At 33.6% G+C, this 25,429-nt stretch overlaps 1 protein-coding gene across 46 annotated transcripts in view; it reads right to left on the minus strand.

The window, feature by feature from the left end:
• The window catches only part of ZBTB20 (zinc finger and BTB domain containing 20), a 1,031,727-nt gene that overhangs the window by 295,120 nt on the left and 711,178 nt on the right, over positions 1-25,429 (minus strand). For 39 of the 46 annotated variants that reach the window (XR_012488076.1, XM_074301247.1, XM_074301259.1 and 36 more), the window contains one exon: positions 20,536-20,635. The exons of the other annotated variants lie outside the window; for them this stretch is intronic. The gene's annotated coding sequence lies outside the window, so the exon portion shown is untranslated. The remainder of the gene's footprint in view (positions 1-20,535; positions 20,636-25,429) is intronic. 46 annotated transcript variants of the gene reach the window in all.

Raw genomic sequence — 25,429 nt, forward strand, 5'->3', positions numbered from 1 at the left:
AGAAAACTTGGATCATAGTGAACTGAGACCCCAGAGAACAGCTGGTGTAACCTCTTCATTTTACATATTGAGAAATGGAACCAGAGAGAGTAAATGACTTGTTCAGGGTCACACAGGTAGAAAGCATTAGAAGTAGGATTTGAAACCAGTTCCTCACTCATGTGAAGGAACAATAAATAAAAATAATAACACTTGAGTTCAAATCCAGCTTCACACACTCACTAGCAATCTGTTTCCTCATTTGTAAAATGGAGATAATAATTGCACCTATCTCATGGTAACATAAAGAGAGCTTAGCAAAGTGGTTAGAACATAGAAAGCACTGAATAAATGCTTGTTCCCTTTCACCTTCATTAAATAAAAAGTAAAATGATTACTGTCTTCCACATGACATTTCTTTTCATCTCTGCCATATCCTATATTCACCTGCATGCCCAAAGACCCTACCTTAAGTTCCTCACCTCAGTAACTCCTCTTCAACTGTATTCCTTTACTTCCCCCATTAATACAGATTTGTCCTGAGTCCCATTCTTTGGGGAGTTTGCTCCCAGATAAACTAATGACCCATTAGTGTTAGGGCAGAAAACAACTAAATGTAGTATATGAATTTTAAGAGACCTTGGGTTCATATTGCAGTTCCAAAGTCATGGAATTTAAGAATCAGAAGAGACTTCTGTAGATATCCAACATGTACCTAAAAGGATTTTTCATTACAACATACCTAACAAAGAGTCAACAAGTCTCTGCTTGAAGGCTTTCAGTGAGGGAGGAATACATTGCCTTCTCAGAGAACTTAAATTTTTTGATATTCCTAATTATTAGGAAGTTGGTTTTTTCTCCCCTGGAATCATGTCTAAATTTGCCTCTTTGCTCTTTGTTTTTCAGTTTGCCACCCCTTCTCCCCCCCAAAAAGGTCTAATTTATCTGTCATATGGAATCTTTAAATACTGAGCTCAGCTCCCTTGCCCCCAACTTCTCAACTATCCTCTTCTGAAGGCTAAATATTCTTTCTTCCTTCAACCAATCCTCATCTGATATCTATAGTTAAAGCCATTCACCATTTTGATTACCTTTTTCTAAATGTCATCTAGCTTATTAGTTCCCTTCTTAATCATGACACCTATTGCTAGAGCCCTAAGGAGTCCATTTCTCTGTTCCCCTGGTCCCTCATCTGATATGATGATAATAATAGTGGCACTGTCAACTTTACATTGTATTATGAGGAAAATGTTTCATAAATCTTTATAATTGAGCTATCACCATCATTATCATCATTGAGGGGTCTCCTGGGAAACTTACTGTCTTAAATCAAAGGGATGTATCTTTAAAATCATGGAATTTCAGATAAGCAATGTTGAATTTGATCAAGGTAATATAAGTATGACTCTTAAAAAAAGGAGTTTAAAAATTTTGCATACATCTATAAATACATACATGTATATCAAGTCATAACAAAAGGTATTCTAGCATTTTACAAGTTTTATAATGAGAAATTTATAGACTCTTCTCCTTTTATATTTCTTCCAGAGCTCATAGTTTTGTGGTTTTGTGTGATGTAAGTACCTATGTAAAGCAATGTGACATAATAGTTAGGAAGTCAGCCTCAGGGACAGGAAGATCTGAATTCAAGTCAGCCTCTGACATGATGCGACCTTGGGGAAATTATTTAACTTCTTAGTGGCCTAGGCAACTTTATTAGGATATGAGTTTTAAAGAAGGTGCCCACATACTTTTGTAGATGGAGTTTCTTCATTTGGGGCTCTTTACCTGATGAAATCACAAGTCTGGACCAAAATAATAATGACTTTAAAAAAAAAAAAGAAAAAAACTTTTTTTTTTAACCTATTTTATTCCTTTTCCTTTAACTTATCTAAAAACACATTTCTCACCTCATCCCAAATGTGGAAAACAGATAAAATACATGGGAGATTACACCATTCAATCCAAAAGAGGGATTTATTCAAAATCCTTTTGAATTTAAAACTGTTCAGTAGGGGAAATCTTATTAATGAAACATGTTATCCAAGGATCTCAAAATACCAGGGAAGTTTCAGTTTAAAAAACTGTGATTATCCACAGAAACCTATTTGAAGACACTGTCTAGGATTCCAACAATAACTTTGGGACTAGAAGATTTTCAAAAGAGGAATCAGGCATTTTATGTGATATTTTTTAAACTCATTTTGAATTTCTTTAATTGTAAAATGGGGCTAATAATATCACACACCTTTCTGGGTTGCTGCAAGAAATAAATGAGATGTTTATTTTTAAAAATGTGTCTGGCATATAGTAGGCATTATATAAATGTTTATTTTCTTCCTCTCACATACACACATTTTAAAGGTGAAGAATCCAAGATTTTGAGATAAAATTATTTCGAAGATAGACTTTACTATATATCAGCCTTATTAATCAATATTGTTTTTAGGCTATTTAAAATAATTAGACGGTATAAAGTTAGAATATTGCTTTGCTTCAAGATATTTTTGTAGAATTAGAAAAATAAGGAAAGACTTAGATTTTATGAAGGAAATTTTATGAAGGACAAACAAGCAAACTATGGTCTTACAAAACGGGTACATATAAATGAATATAAGTATTTTTATATAGCTATGTGTGTATGATTATAGATATTTATGCATTTGCGTGTTAATGTGTGTAATATATTTGTGTATATGTATATATTGATATAGATAAATAATGTATATGTATATATATATATATATATATATATATATATATATATATATATATACATACACATACATATATAATCTCCATGCTTAATTGTAGCCTTTTGGGAACTAGGGGAGGAAAGTGGAAAAAAAGAATAAAGTGAAAAGTACACAGCAGAGAACAAAAGAAAATCCACAGAAAGCAAAGAAAAGATGGACAGCTCTACACACAATGTATAATATTTATTATATAGGCTTCATTGAAATGGAAATTTATTGCTTTATATTTTAAATCCTTTCATGTTCTTCCATTACAAGTGGCAATTCCCCCCCACTCCAATTTTAAGTTTTAAATAAATGAATGAATGAATGAATGAGGGGAGAAAGGGGAGAATCCAGGAATCAAGTTAAATAAGTGGTTTGTTTAGGAGCAAGATGATAGAATAGTTACTTTCTAGGTCAGTGATATAGTCAATAAGACTTTATTAAATGCCTATTACTAGTGTAAGGCACTACTTGGGAAAATAAATCTCATATTCTTGGTTAATATTCTGTATTTTTCAAGAATTTTAAATTTCTTTTCCTTCTAAATCTATTTTCTTCTATCTCAGGAACCAAATTTGTTCTAATATGATCTAGGAAGTTTCCAAAAAAGTTAAAAAAATCAATACCAATGCTTTGTCTTTATGTCTTATTAGCAAGGGGGGGGGGGAAGGCTCATATTCTTTCTCTACCTTCATTTATTTCAAAAGATATAGTATAATGAAAACAGGAGATGGTGGGGATTTCTCTTAGCAGATTTGGCTTCCCTTTCACATTTATTTGGATGAATAGGAATGATTTGAATTTGGGGCTCTCAATCAAATAAAAGAATAAAGTATTTGTTATCTGAATAAGCATTTGTTATTGATGGATCAGACATGGATAAGGTGTGTTATTATATTTATGAATTATGATTTACATTGTTTTACTGTATGTTGCCCTATCCTGTTTCTCATTTTCTTTTACTTTGGCCTTTTTGTTTCGCTTTATGAATTTAGTCACAGTTGGTTTTGTTTTTTGAACTTTATAAAAATTTAATACTAAGGAAATTAAAAAAAATATTTTCAAAATGATGTCAAAATCAAATCTCCCTCTTGTAATTTGATTTGTAGGAAATGAAGAACAAAGCATTGCAAACAGAATGCTTTTTAATGCATCATAATTACTTCAATGTGCAAATGCATTGACTAAGACTAGCGGTACATTTAACACCTTGTACTTCAATTGTGCTGGTTCACAGAAAATCTACAGATAGAAATATTCATAATGAGTTAACTGTTGCTGAGTGAAATGAACAGAACCAGAAGATCACTATACACTTCAACAACAATACTGTATGAGGATGTATTCTGATGGAAGTGGAAATCTTCAACATAAAGAAGATCCAACTCACTTCCAGTTGATCAATGATGGACAGAGGTAGCTACACCCAGAGAAGAAACACTGGGAAGTGAATGTAAATTGTTAGCACTAATATCTGTCTGCCCAGGTTACATGTACCTTCGGAAGCTAATAATTACTGTGCAACAAGAAAATGGTATTTATACACATATATTGTATCTAGGTTATATTGTAACTCATGTAAAATGTATGAGATTACCTGTCATCGGGGGGAGGGAGTGGAGGGAGGGAGGGGATAATTTGGAAAAATGAATAAAAAAAAATTAAATAATTTAAAAAAAAGAGAGTTAACTGAAAAAATAACATGATCAACTTCAAGGTCATTGATTGTTGTTTTTGTTCAGTTGTATCTAACTGATTGTGATCTCATTTGGGGTTTTCATGGCAAAGATATTAGAGGGTGATTTTCTATTTCTTTCTCCAGCTCATTTTACAGATGAGGAACTGAGGCAAATAGGATTATATGACTTTGCCAGCAAGTATTTGAGGTCAGATCTGAACTCAGAAAATGAGTCTTCCTGTCTTTAGGGCCAGCACTCTTACCTACTGTACCATCTAGCACACATTGATAAATCAGCTCAAATATATGGACTAATAAGTATCAATCAGGTTTATAGAGTGTTGTGACTTGAGCAGTAAACTCACAATTAAGAAGGCCTGGGCTCTACTCTTGATCCCCAAACTTATTTTTGTATATGTGGCCTAATTTTGGCAAATGATTTAACTTCTCAAAGCCTGGATTTTTTTCCATTTGTATAAAAGATAAGATTAAGAACTGGACTTGTGATTTCTTCCTGAATGAGGCAACTCCTCTCTATCAAATGAAAGTTAACAACCTTGGTTGCTTTCAACCTTAGTCTTAGAGCACTGTGTAGAGAACTGAATTGTTAAGTAATTTGCCCAGTATTACAAAGTGATTATTTGTCAGAGATAGTACTAGAATATAACTCTTACTTGTTCCAAAGCCAGCTCTCTTATCAATCATATCATACTTCTTTTCCCTTTATAAAATAGGAATAATCATTATTATGCTATATAACTTACACGTTTGTGTGAGGGAACAATCTTGTAAGTCTTATTATATATAAACAATATAAAAGGATAATTTTGATTTATACAGTTATTATGATTAATAATGTGATGATGAATTATTAGTTCTAACAACATAAAATATCCCTTAATTTACCACCAAGGTTTTTCTCCATTGGTTAATCCTTTCTCGAGGTTATGGTTTATGCTTATGTATTGAGAGACAGGAACTTCTCATGCCTATCACCCTATCTCAGGTCATCAATAAAAGTTACCTATGCATGGAAGTAGGAAGAATAAGATAATTGTAGTTCTGTGCTAATTCTCAATTAAGAAAGGGCTATAGTTGTGACCTGTTAGCAAGGTTCTTGCCCTTATAAACACATCCTCCAGTAGCAATTATTTTAGTATCTGCAATATGGTGCACTGGACTGGTTTTAAAAGACTTGAAGTCAGAATCTTGGCCCGAACACAAACTTCACTGATCCTGAAACAGTCAGTTTACTGTTTTGTTTTGCTTTTATTGTTTTCTTTGTAAAATGAGTATAATAATATTGGCACTACTTATCTCAAAAGAGAAAGCTAAGTGGCACAATGTATAGAATATTAGGCCTGGACTCAGGAAGACTCATCTTACTGAGTTCAAGTTTGGCCTCAAATACTTACTGGCTGTGTGATCCTGAATATGTCATTACCATTTGCCTCAGTTTCCTCATCTGTAAAATGAGCTGGAGAAGAAAATAACAAACCGCCCCAGTATCTTTGACAAGAAAACCCCAAATGGAATCATCACAAAGAGTTGGATATGACTTAAACAACTAAACAACAGTAACAACTTATCTCAGAGATGTAAAAAAGGAAGGGGAACCTTAATATGTTAGAAAAGATGAACTATTATTATGGTTCATATAACTATATAATTATAATATAACTATTATTATAAAATAGTAACATACTTAGGCCCACAAGTGCTTACAAAAAAAGACTTTGAGGAAAAGTATGGCTTGAGAGTTCATCCATGATGAACTAAGTAATAACATTATTTTAAAGAAACTTCCATGCAAACTTTTCATATGGTTTATTTAATAATATATTCTTGGTTAGTCTGTGCACATATATGTATATGTGATATATAAGAAACTCAAATCCTTCTTTTAGGCTATTTTATAAATATTCATTTCAGGGACTGAAGGTAAGTTGTTTTTCATATCCTCTAACAACATAAGCACTAAACTGAAGGTTAGACTAGAGGATTTAGATTTTTAAGATGATTATCTCTTCTTTTATAAAGTTTTGTCAGAAAAGGGACAAGCTAAAATGTGTGAATATTTTGAGCCCATCAAACTTTATCTGGTTCACTCTTTCTGGCACCCAACTGGGTTTCTTTTTTTGGGTAATCTGGGTATAGAGCCAAGTAAGTTGTTATGTTTATTCATTTTTACTGAGAGCAGCCCAGATTCTGTTCTTGAGATGGCTGCTTAATATACTATATCATTATTATTATTTTATATTTATTAATAAAATTTTTCAAGTGATTATACATTGACATACTGACTATGCCCTGTGCTTCAATTTCATCTGTTTCAATTACTCAAAATGTTATTATTAGAATATCACATTTTGTATGCAGAAAAATTTAAAAATTAAAAACAATTGAAAACAGCTTAGCTGCAAATGCTTTCTATTAGATTGTAAAAACATGGTTCCCTACCTCAATTTATCCTAGATTATGTCACATATAATATCCTTTTATTGTAAATGAAATATGATCTCATGTGTACATAAATGTAGCTTTTAAGAATGTTAATGTCGGGCCAGCTAGGTAGTATAGTGAATAGAGTACCAGCCCTGAAGTCAAGAGGCCCCGAGTTCAAATCTAGCCTCAGATACTAAACACTTCCTAGCTGTGTGACTCTGGGCAAGTCACTTAACCTCAACTGCCTCTGCAGAAAAAAACCCAAAAACCAAAAAAACTAATGTCAGAAGTGATTGACAAGCAAGAAGACAATAAGACCAGAAAATAAGAACGATTGATCTTTTTCCTTCCTTTCACCCAAAAATGCTTATATCCTAGGGGCAAAAAGGAAAGATGACAAAGCAGAAAAAAGTACCTGTGAAGAGAAGTGGGATCAGAAAGTAGTAGAATTTAATATAAGTTGGAAAGATTTTTTTTTTTTTAATATGCTCCAGAAAGGGTGTGTTAACTTACCAGAACCAGATAAGTGAGAAATGGCTTGAAAGTGGGAAAGAGTCCTTTTAATCATTTGGAATAAATTCAGGCTGGCAGAAAAACCATGGGGAGGAAAATCTTGATAAAAAGACATTGAGAGAAACCTAAGAGTGGCTAGAACCATTATTTTATGATCAGGTGGCTTCAACAAAATAACTTTCAAGAGAGGATTCTGGGAAGATGTAGACAGGATCAGAAAATTCCAGGTTCTCCAGATTTCTTCCATGAATAAAAGAAAATAGCACTATAGGGTGGATATAGAGCTGACCAATGGTCCTCCTGGGTCAACTGGAGAAAATCGGCAAAGAAAAAATCCAGAATAGAAGTTTGGACTGAAGTATAAACAATTCTAGGCTAGCTCCAGGGATGCACCTTAGGACTAACTGGGTTAGGAGGTACCTTTGGCTCCAGACATAGAAATGTTCACTTCCATGACAGTGTGGGAAGTACTGAGTCTGAGCAAGGGAAGATTGAAGGAACCTCTGCTGAAAAAGAATACAAGGCCCTATTGTGCCGATGAGATCTGATTGAGAAGGAACCAGAGCATGCTGGATGAGAGCAGAAGTAATGGGGCAAGGATGCTATTGGCTCTGGGTACTTACAGGAGAGTAGAGTAATTGTTTTCAGTTTCAGTTCAGAGGGGAAAATTAAAGAATGACCTGAGGCCAGAGGTAACACTTCTCCTTATCCTTATTCCAGGACTAGAATTTGTTACAATAACAAACTTCTATTTCAAAAAATGATCAGGCAAAGAAAAAAAAGATCCAACCATAGAAAGTTACTATGGGAATAAGGAAGACCTGAGTTTGTCTTCAGAGGAAGAAACTGAAGCAAAAAAGTCTCTCCTACCTCCAAACAGTAACATCAAATGATCATTTGCCACCAAGAGAATTCATAACAGAAGAATTTAAAAACAATTTTAAAAATCAAATGAGAGAGATTGAGGAAAAAAAAAAAACTTTTCTCAAATTTATTTTAAGAAAAAGAATAAAAAAAGAAAAAAAAAGAAAAGGAATACAAAACAAAATAAAAGAAGCCATAAGAGAACATTGTAATATGTCCAGTAGAACATCAAGGAGGAATAAAGATATATAACACCAAATACCAATTCAAGAAAGTATATATTAGTAGAAGAAATTATATTCATGAGTGTCTCATCTTTTTTTTTTACTTCCTTGTAAATTGTTCTTTTGTTCTCTACTGCTTATCTTTTTTACTTTATTCTTTTCCCCCCTTTCATCCTCTGCCCTCAAGCAGACTATAGTTAAGAAAGGGTATATTTATATATACATAAGCAATACATACACACATACATCATACACAGTCCTACAATTGCATACACACATATCTTTCCTAACCCTGTTAACTCTTTGCTTTAATTCTGCTCCTAATTTGCCTTGATATTACTTAACTACCCTCCATTTCCGGATCCTTCCCTTGCCTTTTTTCCTCACCCTTTGATTCCCTGTCTCCCTATCCCTTCCCCTTTATTTCTTTATAGATTTTGGAGAGTGTTATATCCTTCATAATATATAAGTAGTGTTGCCTATTTAACCCATTTCCATAGTGAATAGATTTTCAGAACTATGAACCCTTTCCCAACCTATAATGCCTCTGTTTCTATTTTTCCTCTGCACCTCATTTGTATGATGTAATTATTATTTTTGTCTTAACTGCCCCAATCTTTCTTTTGAGCTGTTGTATTGTTGATGTCAATCTTAAACATATGCTATAAATTTCTCATGTTAAAAAAAACCATAAATAATTTATCCATATTGAATTCCATAAAATTGAGCTTTGATATTGACTTGTATATGCTAAATTTTTTATTAAGTTCAGATTTGGTTGATAAAAAGTCATGAAAATCTGCAAGTTGATTGAATGTCCATTTTTTTTCTCATGCAGTATAATAGATAATTTTGCTTGATTTGATATTTTTTGGCCATAGGTCTAGTTCTTTTGATTGTTGATAGATATGATTCCAGGACCTGTGGTCTTTTATTGTGGCTGCTGATAAGTCCTGTACAATTTTAATTGTAGCTTTAGTATATTTGAATTTTTTTTCTCATTTCTTGCAAAATGTTGTCTTTGATCTGGGGGTTTTGAAATTTGATAGTGATGTTCCTATGTGTTTTCTACAAAGGATCTAGTTGAGGTGCGGACTGATGGATTTTATTCTATTTCTATTTTGCCTTCATGTTATATCACTCTTAGATTATTTCTTGCATTATTGTGTCAAGGTCTTTTATTGGTCACAACTCTTCAGGCAGTGCATTTTTTTTTTTTAATTTTCCATTCTTTGTCAGTTCTCCAAATCTGTCATTTTTCTTTAAGATGTTTCACATTCTGTTCTATTTTCTCCTTCTTTAGAATCTGTTTTGTTATTTCTTGGTCTCATATCTTCACTGGTTTCCCCTTGTCCAATTTTAATTTTCAAATAGTTATTTTCGTCAAAGAGACTCTGTATTTTCAAATAGTTATTTTCGTCAAAGAGACTCTGTATCTCTTTTTCTAGCTAGTTAACTTTTTTTTTCATAATTTTCTTGTTTTTCTTGGATGGTCTTTATTTATTTATTTATTTAGCTTTGTTTTTCCCCTCTATGTCTCATTTGATTTTTAAATTCTTTTTTGAGTTCTATAAATTCTCTCTGGGTTGTGAGCCATTTCATGGCACTTTTGGGGGTAGAAGTTTTTTTAACTTCAGTGTCCTCCTCTGAAGAAGAATCTTGGTCTTCCCTGTTTCCATAGTATGTTTCTATGGTGGGGTTCTTCTTTGCTCTGTGTGTGTGTGTGTGTTTTTTTTTTTTTTTTCTTAAATAAGAGATTATTAATGCAAACATGTCTAATCCTGGGGTGGAGAATTTAGGTGTCTTTGGCTTCACTTCAGCTCTCCCCTCTGACCAACAACCACAAATTAAGAGCTCCATCCCACAGCATTTGCAGGGTCTCCATCCCATTACCTCTGCAATTCACTGGGTGCTTGTTCCTTCTCTCTCAGGGCTGTAACCAGCAGCAAAACTGCGTCTGGTGTTCCTAATCAGTAGTGTTCTAGGACTCAAATACAGATTCCACAAGCCCTCTGGGAGGTGAAAGTTTCTGTGGTTCCTGCTAAGGTTCCAGCCACACCCAGATAGCACCAGGACTTCCCACATGGTGTTTTTGTGAAGTCTTCAGGAAGTGTTTGCATTTTGCACAAGTTAATCCTGGCCCTGGACTTTCTTCAGATCTTCTCAGATTGTACCCAGAAGGATTCCTCCTTTACCCCAAGTCTTTTTGATTCTTCAAGAGTCTAAGTTTGCCCTGAGGGACAAATTTGTTCTACAATGTAGGGAAAATCAAAAGAGCTTGAAATTTACCAACCTACTCCACCATCTTCCCAGAGTCCTCCCCAAGAAAAATTTTTTTAAAAAATAAGAACAATCAAAGATAAATTAGATTATAAAAAATAAGTTCTTGAAAATTAGAATTGGGTCCTAAGGAGAAGCCAGTGAAATTATAAGACAGCAAGAAATAATAAAACAAAATATAAAAGGTTAAAAACAAACAGAAGAGAATGTGAAATATCTCATAAGAAAAACAAATGATCTAGAGAACAGATCAAAAAGAAAAGACATAATAACCAGACTACCTAAAAGCTACAGTCAAAAAAAAGAATCTTGTTTAATATTTAAAATATTTAAATATTAAGAAATATTTAAAGAAAATTGTCCTGAAGTGTTAGAACAAGAGGGAAAAGTGGAAATAGAAACAAATCTGCCAATGATCACCTGAAAGACATTCTACAAGGAAAACCTACAGGAATATCTAATAGCTGAATTCTGAAATCCCTAGCTCAGAGAGAAAATATAAGCAACAAGAAAACAACCAATTCAAATATGGTGGAATCAGAATTAGAATCATACAAAATCTAGCAGGAGTTATACTAAAAGACTGTAGGTCTTGGAATGCTACATATCAAAGACCAAAAGAATTGGGATTGCAGCCAAAAACATCATACAAAGCCAAATTCAGTAGAATACTGAATAAAAAAAAAATGGACGTTCAAAAAATTGTCAGACTTTAAGGAGTTTGTTACAAAAAGACCTGAATTTAATAGAAAATTTGACATATAAGATTCAAAGAAATGTAAGGTAAACATTAAATAGTAATTACAAGAACTCAACAAGGATGAACTGAACTGTTTTCTTTTTTTAAGTGGAAATGTAACCTGTACGTCTAAGATTGTGATTAGTAATTGGGTAGTTGAAAAGAAAAACTGGGGTAGAGCTGAGTATATATGATTCTAAAAAGCAAAACTAAGTAGAAAAAAGTAAAAAAAGTAATTAAAGAAAAGAGGTGCATGAGGAAGAACTGACACAGAGGATTTAAATGGAGAAGGAGGGCTGGTAGTTCTGGAACCTACTTTTATCAGAAATGGTTTAAAGAGGGAATATACATTTATATCTAGGAGGGTAAAAAAGTCTTCTAAATTCAGGGAGAAATAAGAGGGTAAGGAGATAGGGAGAAGGGGGAGGAAAAGGGAGAGATTTTTAGAGGGAACCCTACTCACATCAGATCTGGGTTAAAGAGAGAATATACACATTTAGAATGGAATAAAAATCTTTTTTTTTAATATATGAAGAAATAAGAGAGTAAGGGAATAGAATAAGGGTATAAAAGAGTGTGTAGATTAGAGGGAATGGGATAAGAAAGGAACAACACATATATTGGAAGACTATAAAAGTCTTCTAAATTCAGAAACAAGAGAGCAAAGGAAAAGGGTTGAGGGAGAGGATGAGGTTGGGATACTGAAGGACAGGGTGGGGTGGGGTTGATTAAATAATAGAAGGGCAAAGTAACAGAAAGGAGGAGTCAGAAGGAATAGAAAACAAAACACATTAACATCATAATAAAGATCAGGAGTAGAATTTATCAGGTTAGAAAAAAAGCAGGGGTAGTAACAATTTGAGGCATAGTTAAAGCTAAAATAGATTTAATCAAAAGAGAAAAAAAATAGAAAAACTATACTAAATATCAGCTATATTAATCAATATTATTTTAGACTATTTAAAATAACTAGACAGTATAAAGTTGGAATATTGCTGTGATGTATCAAATGATGAGCTGGTGGATTTAGAAAAATATGGAAAGAGTTGAACTTTTTGAAGGATGATGTTATTCACCTTCAGAGAAACAAAGGACAAACAAGCATAGAACAGTCTCAAAAACATGCATATGAAGGTATATGTGTATATATGTGTATGATTACAGGTCTCTATGTTATGTAATCTCTGTGTATATGAATGTGTATATTTGTATGTGTATGTGTGTATTAACACTTAATTATAGCCTTCTTGGGGGAAGGCAGGGGAGAAAGAGGGGAAGAATAAAGTAAAAAAATAAATAAAGCACAGCAGAGAACAAAAGAAAACCTACAAAAAAAGCAAAAAAAAAAAAAAAAAAGATGGACAGTTCTGAACAGAGTATGTAGTATTATTATATATGCTTTCTTGAAATGGAAATTTACTGGACTATATTTTGAATTCTCTCATGTTCTGCTATGCACATGGCAATTGTTGTTGTTTTTTTTAATTTTGTATTTATGTTTTAAATTTAAAAAAAAATAGCTTTCAATTTAGAACTAAGAGCAAATTTGAAAAGAAATACTTATGCTTCCAAAGTTGGGAGTGAAAGAATCAGTATGTTGGTCTCTCAGGAGTCTGAACCAGTAAGAATCATGTTAATATATTTAGTTTCATCAAGCTATGAAACTGGTGTACCTATGTAAGGATGCAGTTCCCGCAAAACAAGAGAAGGGAATTGTAAGAGCCCTTTAAATGGGCAGCGCCACAGCGCATTGGGAGATTGAGGCCCGGAATTTCTGTGGATATTAGGACTGCCTTGTAGGTGGGATCTTGGCCACGTTGAGATAGCTTCGTAATGGGTGACTCTCTCGCTGATTAGCTGTGTGTGTGACCTCACAGGCCCTTTATAAGCCCACTGCAGGCAGCAATAGCTCTCTTTAACCTGGCACTCTTCACCCTGGCTCCCTAGCCTGGGTGGCCAAGCCGAGATGGGTAGCCGAAAGAGGTAAGGATTTTGGTAGTGAACACGTGGGTCTTCTGACCAGGTGTTCACTCAGGAACCAACAAGTCAGGGCATCAGTCAGGACATTATGTGAGTAGGTATAATAAAGGCTTTTAAGATTACACGTGGCTGTTCTTGAGTGCGCTACCGGTTATTAAACTATAGATTCAAGAGATTGTGGCCAGAGATCTTTGAAGGCCTCAGAGGAGGCGAGCCGGGTAGAGTTGACACTGCAAAACTCAGTGGTCAAAGGGTACTCTGTTGGGTGGGCCTAGGACAGACTAGTAATTGTAACTGCCAGGAGGGCAGGTTACATACCTATATACTTGGATTACATATTATTTAGTAAAAACAAATTGTCCATAAACTTCAAACTGAGGGTATAGTGTTTTAAAGAGGCTGTCAAGTTAAAAGACAGCAGATTTTGGACAACAGCAACTTAAAATGGCCAAGACAGAATGCTTTCTTGTTTGGAGATGGATCAAACTCATTTAATCATTAACATTTTTCATGGGGTTGTGGCACAGATTACTGTCACCAGCAGATGGGGAAAATGACAACCCACTCTCAAATGTTTTGGAATCTTGGTAAGCTGGGAGTTAACTTATTTTTCCTAATTTATTTCCTTGTCCATTTTAGGGAATTATTCCCTTTCTTAGCTATAATCTTACAATCAAGTTTTAGAGTAATTTTTTTTAGAATTACTGCTATTCAGGCTGATTTCAGAAAAATCTGGAAAGACTTACATGAGCTGATGCTAAGAGAAGTGAGCAAAATCAAGAGAATATTGTATACGACAATGATAAAATTATGTGATGAACAACTGTGATGGAGTTGGCCCTTTTCAACAAAGAAGTGATTCAAGGCAATTCCAAAAGACTCATGATGAAAAATACCATCTGTATCCAGAGAGAGAACTTATGGAGACTGACCGTAGATCAAAGCAAATATTTTCACCATTTTTTTGTTGTTATTTGTTTCCCTGTTTTGTTTTGTTTTTGTTTTCATTTCTAATTTTTTCCTCTTTTGATCTGATTTTGTGTGTGTGTGTGTGTGTGTGTGTGTGTGTGTGTGTGTGCGCGCGCGCAATATGACAGATATGGAAATATGTTTAGAAGAATTGCACATGTTTAACTTATATTGGATCACTTGTCTTTAAGAGTGGGGAAGGAAGAGGAGAGGGTGAAACATTTGGAAGGTTTTGCAAAAGTGAATGTTGAAAACTATCTTTGCATGTATTGGGGAAAATAAAATACTATTAAAATAAAAAGAATTTTCATTTAGGGATTTTTCTTTTTTGTCTCTGTGTTTTTACTGAACACCTATCGCTTATCTCTATTGTTGTATGCTTTGCTACCTCAGGATAAATCCATTTGCTATTCACCATTTACTAAACACACCACATACACAGTTATGTATATGTTTTTGCTCTTTCATAACTCCTCCACATCTTCTCAAACCTAGTTAAAATCTCACTTTCTCCATTAAGCTTACCCTGATTACTCTAGTGCTAACTGAATTTCTGAGATACATGTAGTTGGTATCATAGAATTATCATTGATTATATACTCTTAATATTATATTGTACTATTTCTTTGTTATATATCTTGTCTCTGCAACTATATCCTGTATGTTCTTTGAGATAAGAACCATGCTTCAAATTCCTTTTGCAAATATACATGGAGCTTAACATGGTGCTTGAAACATAGGTCTTCAATTAGATTTAACAAATGTTTGTTGAATCCATATTATGTGCAGGGTATTGTGCCAGTTACTAGGAATATAATGTCATGGATCTTACCTTGAATTTCTGTATGTTAGAGTACCACATAACACTAAAATTAGAATGGCATAAAAGAGGAGCTGATATTCTCTTAAACGAAGAGATCTATATTTATATCCCTCCATTTAAGAGAGTGTATGGTAAGTATACACACACACATACACACACACACACACACACATACAAATATATATATAACACTATTGGTAATAAAGAAAAAAATTATGAAGAATAGCCTAGGCAAAATGTCACAGAAAATTACTTTTAAGTTTGTCAGGGAAGACTATATATAGATGGCAGCATAAAAAATGGGTCTTAAAGAATGGGAAGAAAACAAGAAGAAACAGACTTCAATGTGGATCAATAAGAATGGAATAGTCCAAACCAGGAACAGAAGTTGGCACGAACAAAGATGAAGAAGATATCAAGGACAAGAATTATAGCTGGAGAGTGGTCAAATTTGCCAGGAACCATTATTCAAAAATTTGTTTAATAATTGATTAACTGCTGAAAATAGCTGGGATAAGAATCACTCTAATTTAAGAATAAAACAGAAATTTATCTCCTTTTATTTGGAATGGAACTAGTCACAAGGAATTTTATACCTTCAGTATAGAAAAACTATTGCAGATTTCTATTTTTGCCATGACAGTAATAATAATAGTAGCAATAACACATTTACTTTATGCTTTAAGGTTTACAAAGTATTCTCCTCACAATAACTTTGTAAGGTAGTTGATGCAAGTATTATTATCCTCTTTTTTTTTTTTTTTTTTTTTTGAAGAGGAAATCAAGTGATTCATCTAAGATACTCAGCATCTGAAAGAGTATTGAAATCCAGGTCTTTGGATTCCAAACCAGTGCTCTTTGCTCTACATTGTTAAGGTAGGGATGAAACAGGAACCCTGGAAGAAGAGAATGCATGTTGTACATTATATTAGCAGAAGATTGTGCAAGAGAGCACCCATCAGAATGATTGCCTAGGCTGAAAAGTGCACAAGTGCCAGCTGAGAAACTGAAAGGACTTTTTATATCCAATTCCTTGTCAGTTTAGAAGCCAAATATACCCAACAGAAACTGTTATCCCCAATGCCCAAGGGCATATATACTATGTGTGCAACTTATATTTCTATCCTCTTTACTCCATGTATTTGTTAACATAATCTCTGATTCTATAATTGGCCTCCCTCTGTCCTCTACCTCTGGAGTCTTTCCTTTACATGAAGATCCAACTTAGGAGTCACCCCATCTTTGCCCTTCCCCATCTGAAAACTGTCTCTTTCCTCATGTTCTTAAAGGATTTCTCTCTTTTTTTCAATTCATCATCCCTAATTTAATAGTTATTTGTCCATAAGGATCATCCTCTATTCTTAACAGACACGTGTACTATGGACTGGAGATAAAAAGATAGATCCTGCATCACCATCCAGTGTAATTTTTGGACATATAGTAAAGTTCTTGCCCTTAGAATTACATCCTTCAGCACCACTAATTAATTCTACTCTCTGAAAAACCAGACTAATCTTAGAAAAAAAGAAGTTGAAGTCTTGACTCAAACATTACTTTCACTGACTCATGGCAAGTTAGGTCACTACCTTGTGCTTCCATTGCCTTATTTGTAAAATGGGAATGATGGTACTTTCACTACTTATCCCAAAGAGATGTGAGGGGGAAGGTAAACCTTAAGCTGAGCAAGAATTGCTTTTACAACATCCAGGAAGTGTTCATCAAGTGTTTGCTTGAAGATTTCCAGTGACTATTACTTCACAAACCTCTAAAACAGCCTATTTCACTCTGGAGAGTTCTGATTGTTAGGGCTCCACCTAAGTTTTCATCTTGCAATTTCCAGCACTGCTCCCAGTAATATTCTCCGATCAAGAAGAATGAGGCTAAGCCATTTTTCCAGGAACATGTTTTGTTCCTCCTCTTACCCACCCCTGCAAATCTCCCTTCCCAGATCTTCTCTACATAACATCAAACACCCCTACTTCCATTGGATCCTCAAATGGTATGGCCTTGAAACACTTTGCCATACTAGCTGCCCCTACCTGAGTATAATCCAGTTTGCCAATTTCCTTCCTAAAATATAGTCCTCAGAACTTCACATAATACTCTAGACGTATTCTGATCAGAGCAGGCTGCAGAAAACCATATCATCACTCTTCTTGCTCGAAACACTCTATTTATTAATGCATCCCAACATGCATTATTTTCTGGACTGTCTTTGAACATTGGTGAATCATATTAAGCTGGAAGTTAATTAAAATTTCTAATACTTTTCAGATGAACTGGGTGGTCTAGCCATACCTCTTCCATTTTATGTGTATAAAATTTATTTTTTAAACTCAAGTATAAGATGTAATATTATCTTATTAAATTGGATATTATTATATTTCACCTGACATTCTACCTTGGTGAAATCTTTTTTTTTTTTTTTTTTTGGCTTATATCTCTATCACCCAGTATATTAGTTGTCAATCCAAGATTTTTGCCATATGTAAATATGAAAGATAAATCATGTAGATCTTTTGCCAAGGCATTATAAGACCAAATACAGAACCCAGAGTTATGATACCTCATCAGAGATTCCCTTCTAAGCTCACATTGTTCTCTTTGTGTCCTACTGTTCAAAGAGCTCTGTCCTATCAATTCAAAGGTTTCAAACTTGTGGCTCTTGCTTTCCTGAACTCCTGAGTGTGGTCCAAATTTAAATTGAAAATTAAGATTAAATTAAACCTAGAATATAATTGGAAAATGTTAACACCAATGATAGCCCATATTTTTCCATCTTTACCAAGAATAGCATTAGCAATTTTATTAAATGCTTTGCTAAAATCAAGTAAACTATAAAGAATTCTCTTGATCTCTCAGTCTGGTAATAACTTGCCCCTTCAAAAAACCAAACCAAACCAAACTAACAAAAACTACAGAAATGGAAATAGTGGCTGGCATCTGTGGAGTGAAATGTCTTTCCACTCTCCCCAAGTTCACATTTCCAAAATTAGCTCAAATAATGAAGTTGTAAGCTTTCATAGTAATTAATTCAAATCAGTTTATTTATATAAGTTTTAGGCCAACCAAAAATACATTCTCTAAGGTTTTAAAACTTCCTATACGAAGCAGTATTTTGAAGCTAAATTCTAATTCAAGTCTTTGGAGTGGGGGTGGGGAGGCGGGGAGGAAGAAGAGGACTTAGTCCTTAGCTACTTTTAAGTCATGTGAAGTAATAATCAAGTAATCATGAGTCCAGCTTACTGAAACTGGAACAAAATTTAGTAACATCACCTCTTAAAACATACAGCTCTAAGTGGTAATCAACAGTTGAGTTCAGGGTTGCAATAATGGCCCAGACATAAGGAATTTCCTGGAAATTAACAACTGGCTAAGCTTCTTTACTTGGATCATCAGTTGTTCCAGGATGGTCAGTAATCTAAGGAAATGCAGCACTTATTTACGCATAATTAATCACTTTAGTTGTCCTGGTCACATTTTAAAAAGTCAATGTATCTTGATTAAGTTTAACTTTGTTCTCTTACATTAGAAAGTAAAGACCATAAGTTATTTCTGTGCACACCAAGTCACACAATTTCAAGGGAGGGTAACCTAATGGATACAACATTGGGAAATTATAACAGGCTTTGTAAATCTTAAATCTGACACTGCTTTGTTCCATTCTGATAGTATTGCAAACTTACATTTCATTATTGTTTCAAAGCACATGAAATATCATTCCTACTGACAAAGAATTGGTCCCTTGACATAATTCTACACTAGCATATCCATTCTCACCACATGAATGCATATCAATAGCGTGCATACTTCTGCCCCAAGATAACCCATTCTTCTCTAAAGAAGCATTGCTTAGAGCTGAAGGTCCACCTGACAAAACCAAATATTCCATAATACTCAAACTCACTGAAGCAGATGAAGTAAAATCTGTATCCTAATGCTATATACACACATAATCAAGATTGTAAATAATTGAGTTCAGATGATAGAAGGAATTTACAAATTAGAACTCAATTCAAAAAACTTCATAGGCAAGGAAAAGTAGGAACTACAAACAGCAATAAAATATGGTATTGCAAATCAATGCTATTCATAATTTTCTCCCTAAATAACCTCAGATCATTTTATAATTGTCCTATCAAAATATTGCAGAAGTCTGCATGATCATTTTTGTATCTGGCTGGCTTGAATTAAGTGTTAATAAAGTTTGTCCTTTCTTTTGCTTCTAATTGTCCTAATTCCCACATAATCATTTTGCAAGTGATTAATTTAATGTCAATAGTTTTTTGTTATCTGCCAAAAGAATCAGATCAAACTTCTTCCTTTCTCTGTACTCCTCTACCCCCTACCCCATTCCTGGACATTCAAAAATCACTGAATATTGTAGCTTTGGTTGTGTGAACCTTAATGATACAGAGAGGCAGCAGGTATGGACACAGATTGAGCCTTGGGAGTAGTAAAATGAAGCAATCACTGGGATCAAATCCAGTGATTTGGGAATATACTTATCTATGAGCTTAGAGACAAGTCCTTTAACCTTTCAGTGAATCAGGCACCTTCTTAAAACTATAAATTATAAGAGTAGTTGATCTACAAGGTAGAGGTACCTTGTACCTTTACATATCATTACAAATCAATTTACATATCAGGAGTTCCATAAAGCAATGAGTTTACAGGTTTGGTTCCCCCAGACCCCCAACCTAGATTTACAGACATAGATGAAGTTACTAAGAAAATAACCTGCCCAGTGTCATAGAAAGGTGTATTAAAAGTAGATCTGTGAATGAAGCTAGCATTTTTCTATTGATTTTTTAATTTTGTAAATATGAGTGATTTGACCCATTCTTTTACTGAATTGATAAATTTTCTGAGTTTCTTCTTAGCTAAAACTGAGCCACATGTAATCACAATGTTTTATCTGCTTAATGTATATCACATCACAAAATTCTCAATTTTGTAGGAGCCAGGATGTTTTTATGTAAATTTATCTGATGACAGCTTTGTGAAAGGAGTAAATCGAACCTTCGTTTTGTACTGAGTGTCTCTTATTAACTAAAGAAGGGTCTTCTAAGATACGGGGCTAATGTATCAACTTATATAGCTGATATTTGTGTACAGATAGATGCTAGGAAACACAAATATTCATTTATTTAGCCTTTTCAACTAGATAATTTGAAAAATGTGCTGCCAAGGACTTCTTCCCTCCCCCCCCCCTGCAAATCAACAGGTGGTTTGGCACCAATATTTCTATTTGCTTGTGGTTTTCACCTCTGGTTTCAGGAAAGAAAATAAAACGATACCTTTTCAATGCTGCATTTCAAGCTGACCATATGGAAAGCAAGGTTTCATTCCAGCCAATTCGCTTTCTCTCACAACGTGGGGGAAAAATGCCAGCCTCTGCTGCTCTCGCCATCAGCCATGGTACAGATGTTTGGAAAATGCAAAAACAAGGAGAGAAAAGAAACAAAAAACCCCATACAAATGAAGTTTTGCATAAATGAAAAACAGAGTATATAATTACCATAACTGAAAAAAGGTAAATGTTTTCCCCCCTTTGCATTAGCCAAGAAGAACCAAAACAAATAAAAAAGTTGGTATTTTGACTTAATCAACAGTTTTCATGAAACTAACAATTTACAAGGACCAGCTCAAAATGACTAAAGTGGGAATAAAAAACAGACTCCTCCTAATCTGATAAAAAGGCTTTTAAAAAATATCCAAGAATACTATAATATGACCTACTTAAATAAATTTCTGTTAAAGGAACAAGTCCATTAGAAAACTCAAAACCAAAACATGTTTTTCAGTTTTCAGGTACCAAACTTATAAGTTTGAAAGCTGGCAAGGAAAGAAAATTTGTTTAAAAATAAGAAAAATACAGAGAACCAGTCAAATAAAAATGTGACTGAAGAAGAAGTAGCTCTAAGATTTTTTTTTAAAGTACATTCCCCAGCATATCAGTCCTAACTAATAAAACTGACAGGACCTATCAGTTATGTCCTGATTAATAGTACTTAATCATCTGAAGGTAAATTAACATTATGGAAATTACTTTATTAAAAGAAAGATATAATAAATGTGAACTGCAAGAAGATAGCTTGCTAAAGTAGAAAAAGAATTGGCTTAAAAGTCAGGAAAGCCAAATTCTAGGACAGGCTCTGTCACATATATGATATGGGATATTTGGTCTCAATCAAAGCCAAAATCTCAAAAGAGTTATATTATATCAGTGGACCCTTTTTTAAACTTTCATGGATCCTTTTGAAGTTCTAATTTTAGGAATAATTTTTTTAAAATAATTTAAATGAATGGGTCAGATGTGTTGTCACATGTCCATAATCTTTGCTAATGGGTAAAGATGCAGTTGGAAGACTGCATGACTTGAGGGATGCTGAATTATAGCAGGGTGAAAGATAAATGGGTGACTATGCTAAGTTCAGCATGAATCTGGTTAGTCCCTAAGAGTGAAATATCCCACAATGGAAAAATTGAGCAGGGAAGCTTTCATACAGATCAATGGTAAACCCATTAAGAGCCGGTACCTTTCTTTCTTTTCTTTTTTTTTTTTTTTATTAATTTTATAATTATAAAATTTTTTGACAGTATATATGCATGAGTAATTTTTTTATAACATTATCCCTTGTATTCATTTTTCCAAATTTTCCCCTCCCTCCCGCTACTCCTTCCCATAGATGACAGGCAATTCCATACATTTTACATGTGTTACACTATAACCTAGATACAATATATGTGTGTAAATGCAATTTTCTTGTTGCATGTTAAGTATTGGATTCTGAAGGTATAAGTAACCTGGGTAGATAGACAGTAGTGCTAACAGTTTACATTCAATTCCCAGTGTTCCTTCTCTGGGTGTAGTTGTTTCTGTCCATCATTGATCATGGACCCATTTTGATCTTATCTTGGTATATGGTGTTAAGTGTGGATCCATATCTAATTTCTGCCATACTAATTTCCAGTTTTCCCAACATTTTTTTCCAAATAATGAATTTTCATCCCAAATGTTGGTATCTTTGGGTTTGTCAAACACTAGATTGTTATAGTTCTACCCTTTTTTGTCCTTTGTACCTAATCTGTTCCACTGATTGATTGGTTTATTTCTTAGCCAATACCAAATGGTTTTGGTGACTGCTGCTATATAATATAGCTTTAGATGAGGTACACCTAGACCACCTTCATCTGACTTTTTTTTCATTAATTCCCTTGAAATTCTCGACCTTTTATTCTTCCATATGAATTTTGTTGTTATTTTTTCTAGGTCATTAAAATAGTTTCTTGGGAGTCTGATTGGTATAGCACTAAATAAATAGATTAGTTTGGGGAGTATTGTCATCTTTATTATATTCGCTTGGCCTATCCACAGGTAGATGTCTTTCCAATTATTTAAATCTGACTTTATTTTTGTGGCAAGTGTTTTGTAATTTTGCTCATATAATTCCTGACTTTTCTTTGGTAGATGGATTCCCAAATATTTTATACTCTCGACATTTGTTTGGAATGGAATTTCTCTTTGTATCTCTTGCTGTTGCATTTTGTTGGTGATGTATAAAAATGCTGAGGACTTATGTGGATTTATTTTGTATCCAGAAGCTTTGCTAAAGTTGTGAATTATTTCTAATAACTTTTTATTAGAATCTCTGGGGTTTTCTAAGTATACCATCATATCATCTGCAAAGAGTGACAGTTTGATTTCCTCATTACCTACTCTTATTCCTTTAATCTCTTTCTCAACTCTTATTGCCAAGGCTAGCATTTCTAATACAATATTGAATAGTAATGGTGATAGTGGGCAACTTTGTTTCACTCCCTGATCTTACTGGGAAAGGTTCCAGTTTATCTCCATTACATATTATGCTTACTGACGGTCTCAAATATGTGCTCCTGATATTCGAAGGAATAGTCCATTTATTCCTATACTCTCAAGCATTTTTAGTAGGAATGGATGTTGGATTTTATCAAATACTTTTTCTGCATCTATTGAGATGATCATATGGTTTTTATTAATTTGATTATTAATATGGTCAATTATACTAATAGTTTTCCTAATATTAAACCAGCCCTGTATTCCTGGTATAAATCCACTTGATCATAGTGTATTATCCTGGGGATGGTTTTCTGAAATCTTTTTGCTAATATCTTATTTAAGATTTTAGCATCAATATTCATTAAGGAAATTGGTCTATAGTTTTCTTTCTCAGTTTTCAATCGACCTGGTTTAGGTAATCAGTACCATGTCTGTGTCATAAGAGGAGTTTTGTAGGACTCCTTCATCCCCTATTTTTTCAAATAGTTTATATAGCATTGGGGCTAATTGTTCTTTAAATGTTTGGTAGAATTCACATGTAAATCCATCTGGTCCTGGGGATTTTTTCCTGGGGAGTTGATTAATAGCTTGTTCTATTTCTTTTTTCTGAAATGGGACTATTTAAGCAATTTATCTCCTTCTCTGTTAATTGAGGAAGCCTATATCATCCATTTCACTTAAGTTATCAAATTTATTGGCATAAAGTTGGGCAAAGTAACTCATTATTTCTCTTATTTCCTCTTCATTGGTGAAAAGATCTCCCTTTTCATTTGTAAGATGAACAATTTGATTTTCCTCTTTCTTTTTTCTGATCAGATTTACCAAAGGTTTATCTATTTTATTGGCTTTTTCATAAAACCAACTCTTGGTTTTATTTATTAATTCAATATTTTTTTACTTTTAATATTATTGATTTCTCCTTTTAATTTTAGTATTTCAAGTTTAGTTTTTGGTTGGGGGTTTTTAATTTGGTCTTTTTCTAGCTTTTTAAGTTGCAGGCCCAATTCATTAATCTTCTCTTTCTCTAGTTTGTTCAAATAAGCCTCTAAAGATATAAAATTTTCCCTTATTACCGCTTTAGCTGCATCCTACAAATTTTGGTAGGATGTCTCATCGTTGTCATAATCTTGGGTGAAATTATTGTTTCTATAATTTACTGTTTCACCCAGTCACTCTTTAAGATGATATTATTCAGTTTCCAATTACTTTTTGGTCTATTTACCCCTAACTTATTATTGAATGTAGTTTTTATTGCATTGTGATCTGAGAAGAAGGCATTTACTACTTCTGCCTTCCTGCATTTAATTTTGAGATCTTTATGTCCTAATATATGGTCAATTTTTGAATAGGTTCCATGAACTGAAGAGCCAGTATCTTTCAAGCCCAGATGAGATATGGATATCTAGTCTCAAAATATTAATAATATCATCATCAACAACAGTGATAAAAAGGAATGTCAAAATTTCTTTTAGAGGCTAATGAAAATAAAGATATCATTTTTTCACATCTAAGTTTACAGGTCACCTGAAATCTGTCCACCAGTTTGAAAATTCCTAAACTAGATGATTTCTAAATTGATTTCGATTTTAAAGAGTCTTAAAGAGTTAAGTTCATTGGAAACAGGACATAATCCAGGATGGGTTAGACATTTCCATTCTTACCTCTTTAAAAATAAAACACAAAAACACAGAGTAGGTATCCTCAGGGATAGAGAACCTCAGCATACAATATTGATACTACTTGTACTATAATATTTTTTAAAGTAACTCATTTTAAAAAATAACTTCCTTTTTTTTATAAAGTAAATTAAGACTTCTTTTTTCTTTGCCATTTTTTTGCAGAAGAAACAACTTTGCCATTCTCCTACCAACATTAAAGCAACAAACTCAGTTGCATGTCATTAAATGCAGTTCTATATGATCTTCTTTCTGTTTAAATGTTCGCTTGCCCACAGACAGAAGTTGAGCTGTATACAACCCTTTCCTCCTTTCTTTCTGGATAATATCTTTGCAATCATTAAGCAGATGGTCTCTCCTTTTTACATAAAAAACAGCCAGTAAACCCTTTCCACCTGTTTCTCTGAAGTACATGTCTTACTGAAGGAAGGTGTAGATTGCATAGTAAGATATCAGGAATAATAGGAAGAAAGTATTTCATCTGCCACACAGTACTACAGTCAATTTGCTAGCTCAGAAAGAAAGTTAAGACCCACTAGAGTTCTGGCAAAAATTTTGGGTTTTTGTTGAACGATGATCATCTAAACTCTTTCATTTAAAAGCCCATGAGGCACTATCCAGAAAATAAGTCTGATAATGCAAGATTTTTCATGCCAAAGATCTCCTGATATATGGACAGACAAATATATTATATTT

This window comes from Sminthopsis crassicaudata, chromosome 3 (genome assembly GCF_048593235.1).
Source record: "Sminthopsis crassicaudata isolate SCR6 chromosome 3, ASM4859323v1, whole genome shotgun sequence".
In the NCBI taxonomy this organism is placed as follows: domain Eukaryota; kingdom Metazoa; phylum Chordata; class Mammalia; order Dasyuromorphia; family Dasyuridae; genus Sminthopsis; species Sminthopsis crassicaudata.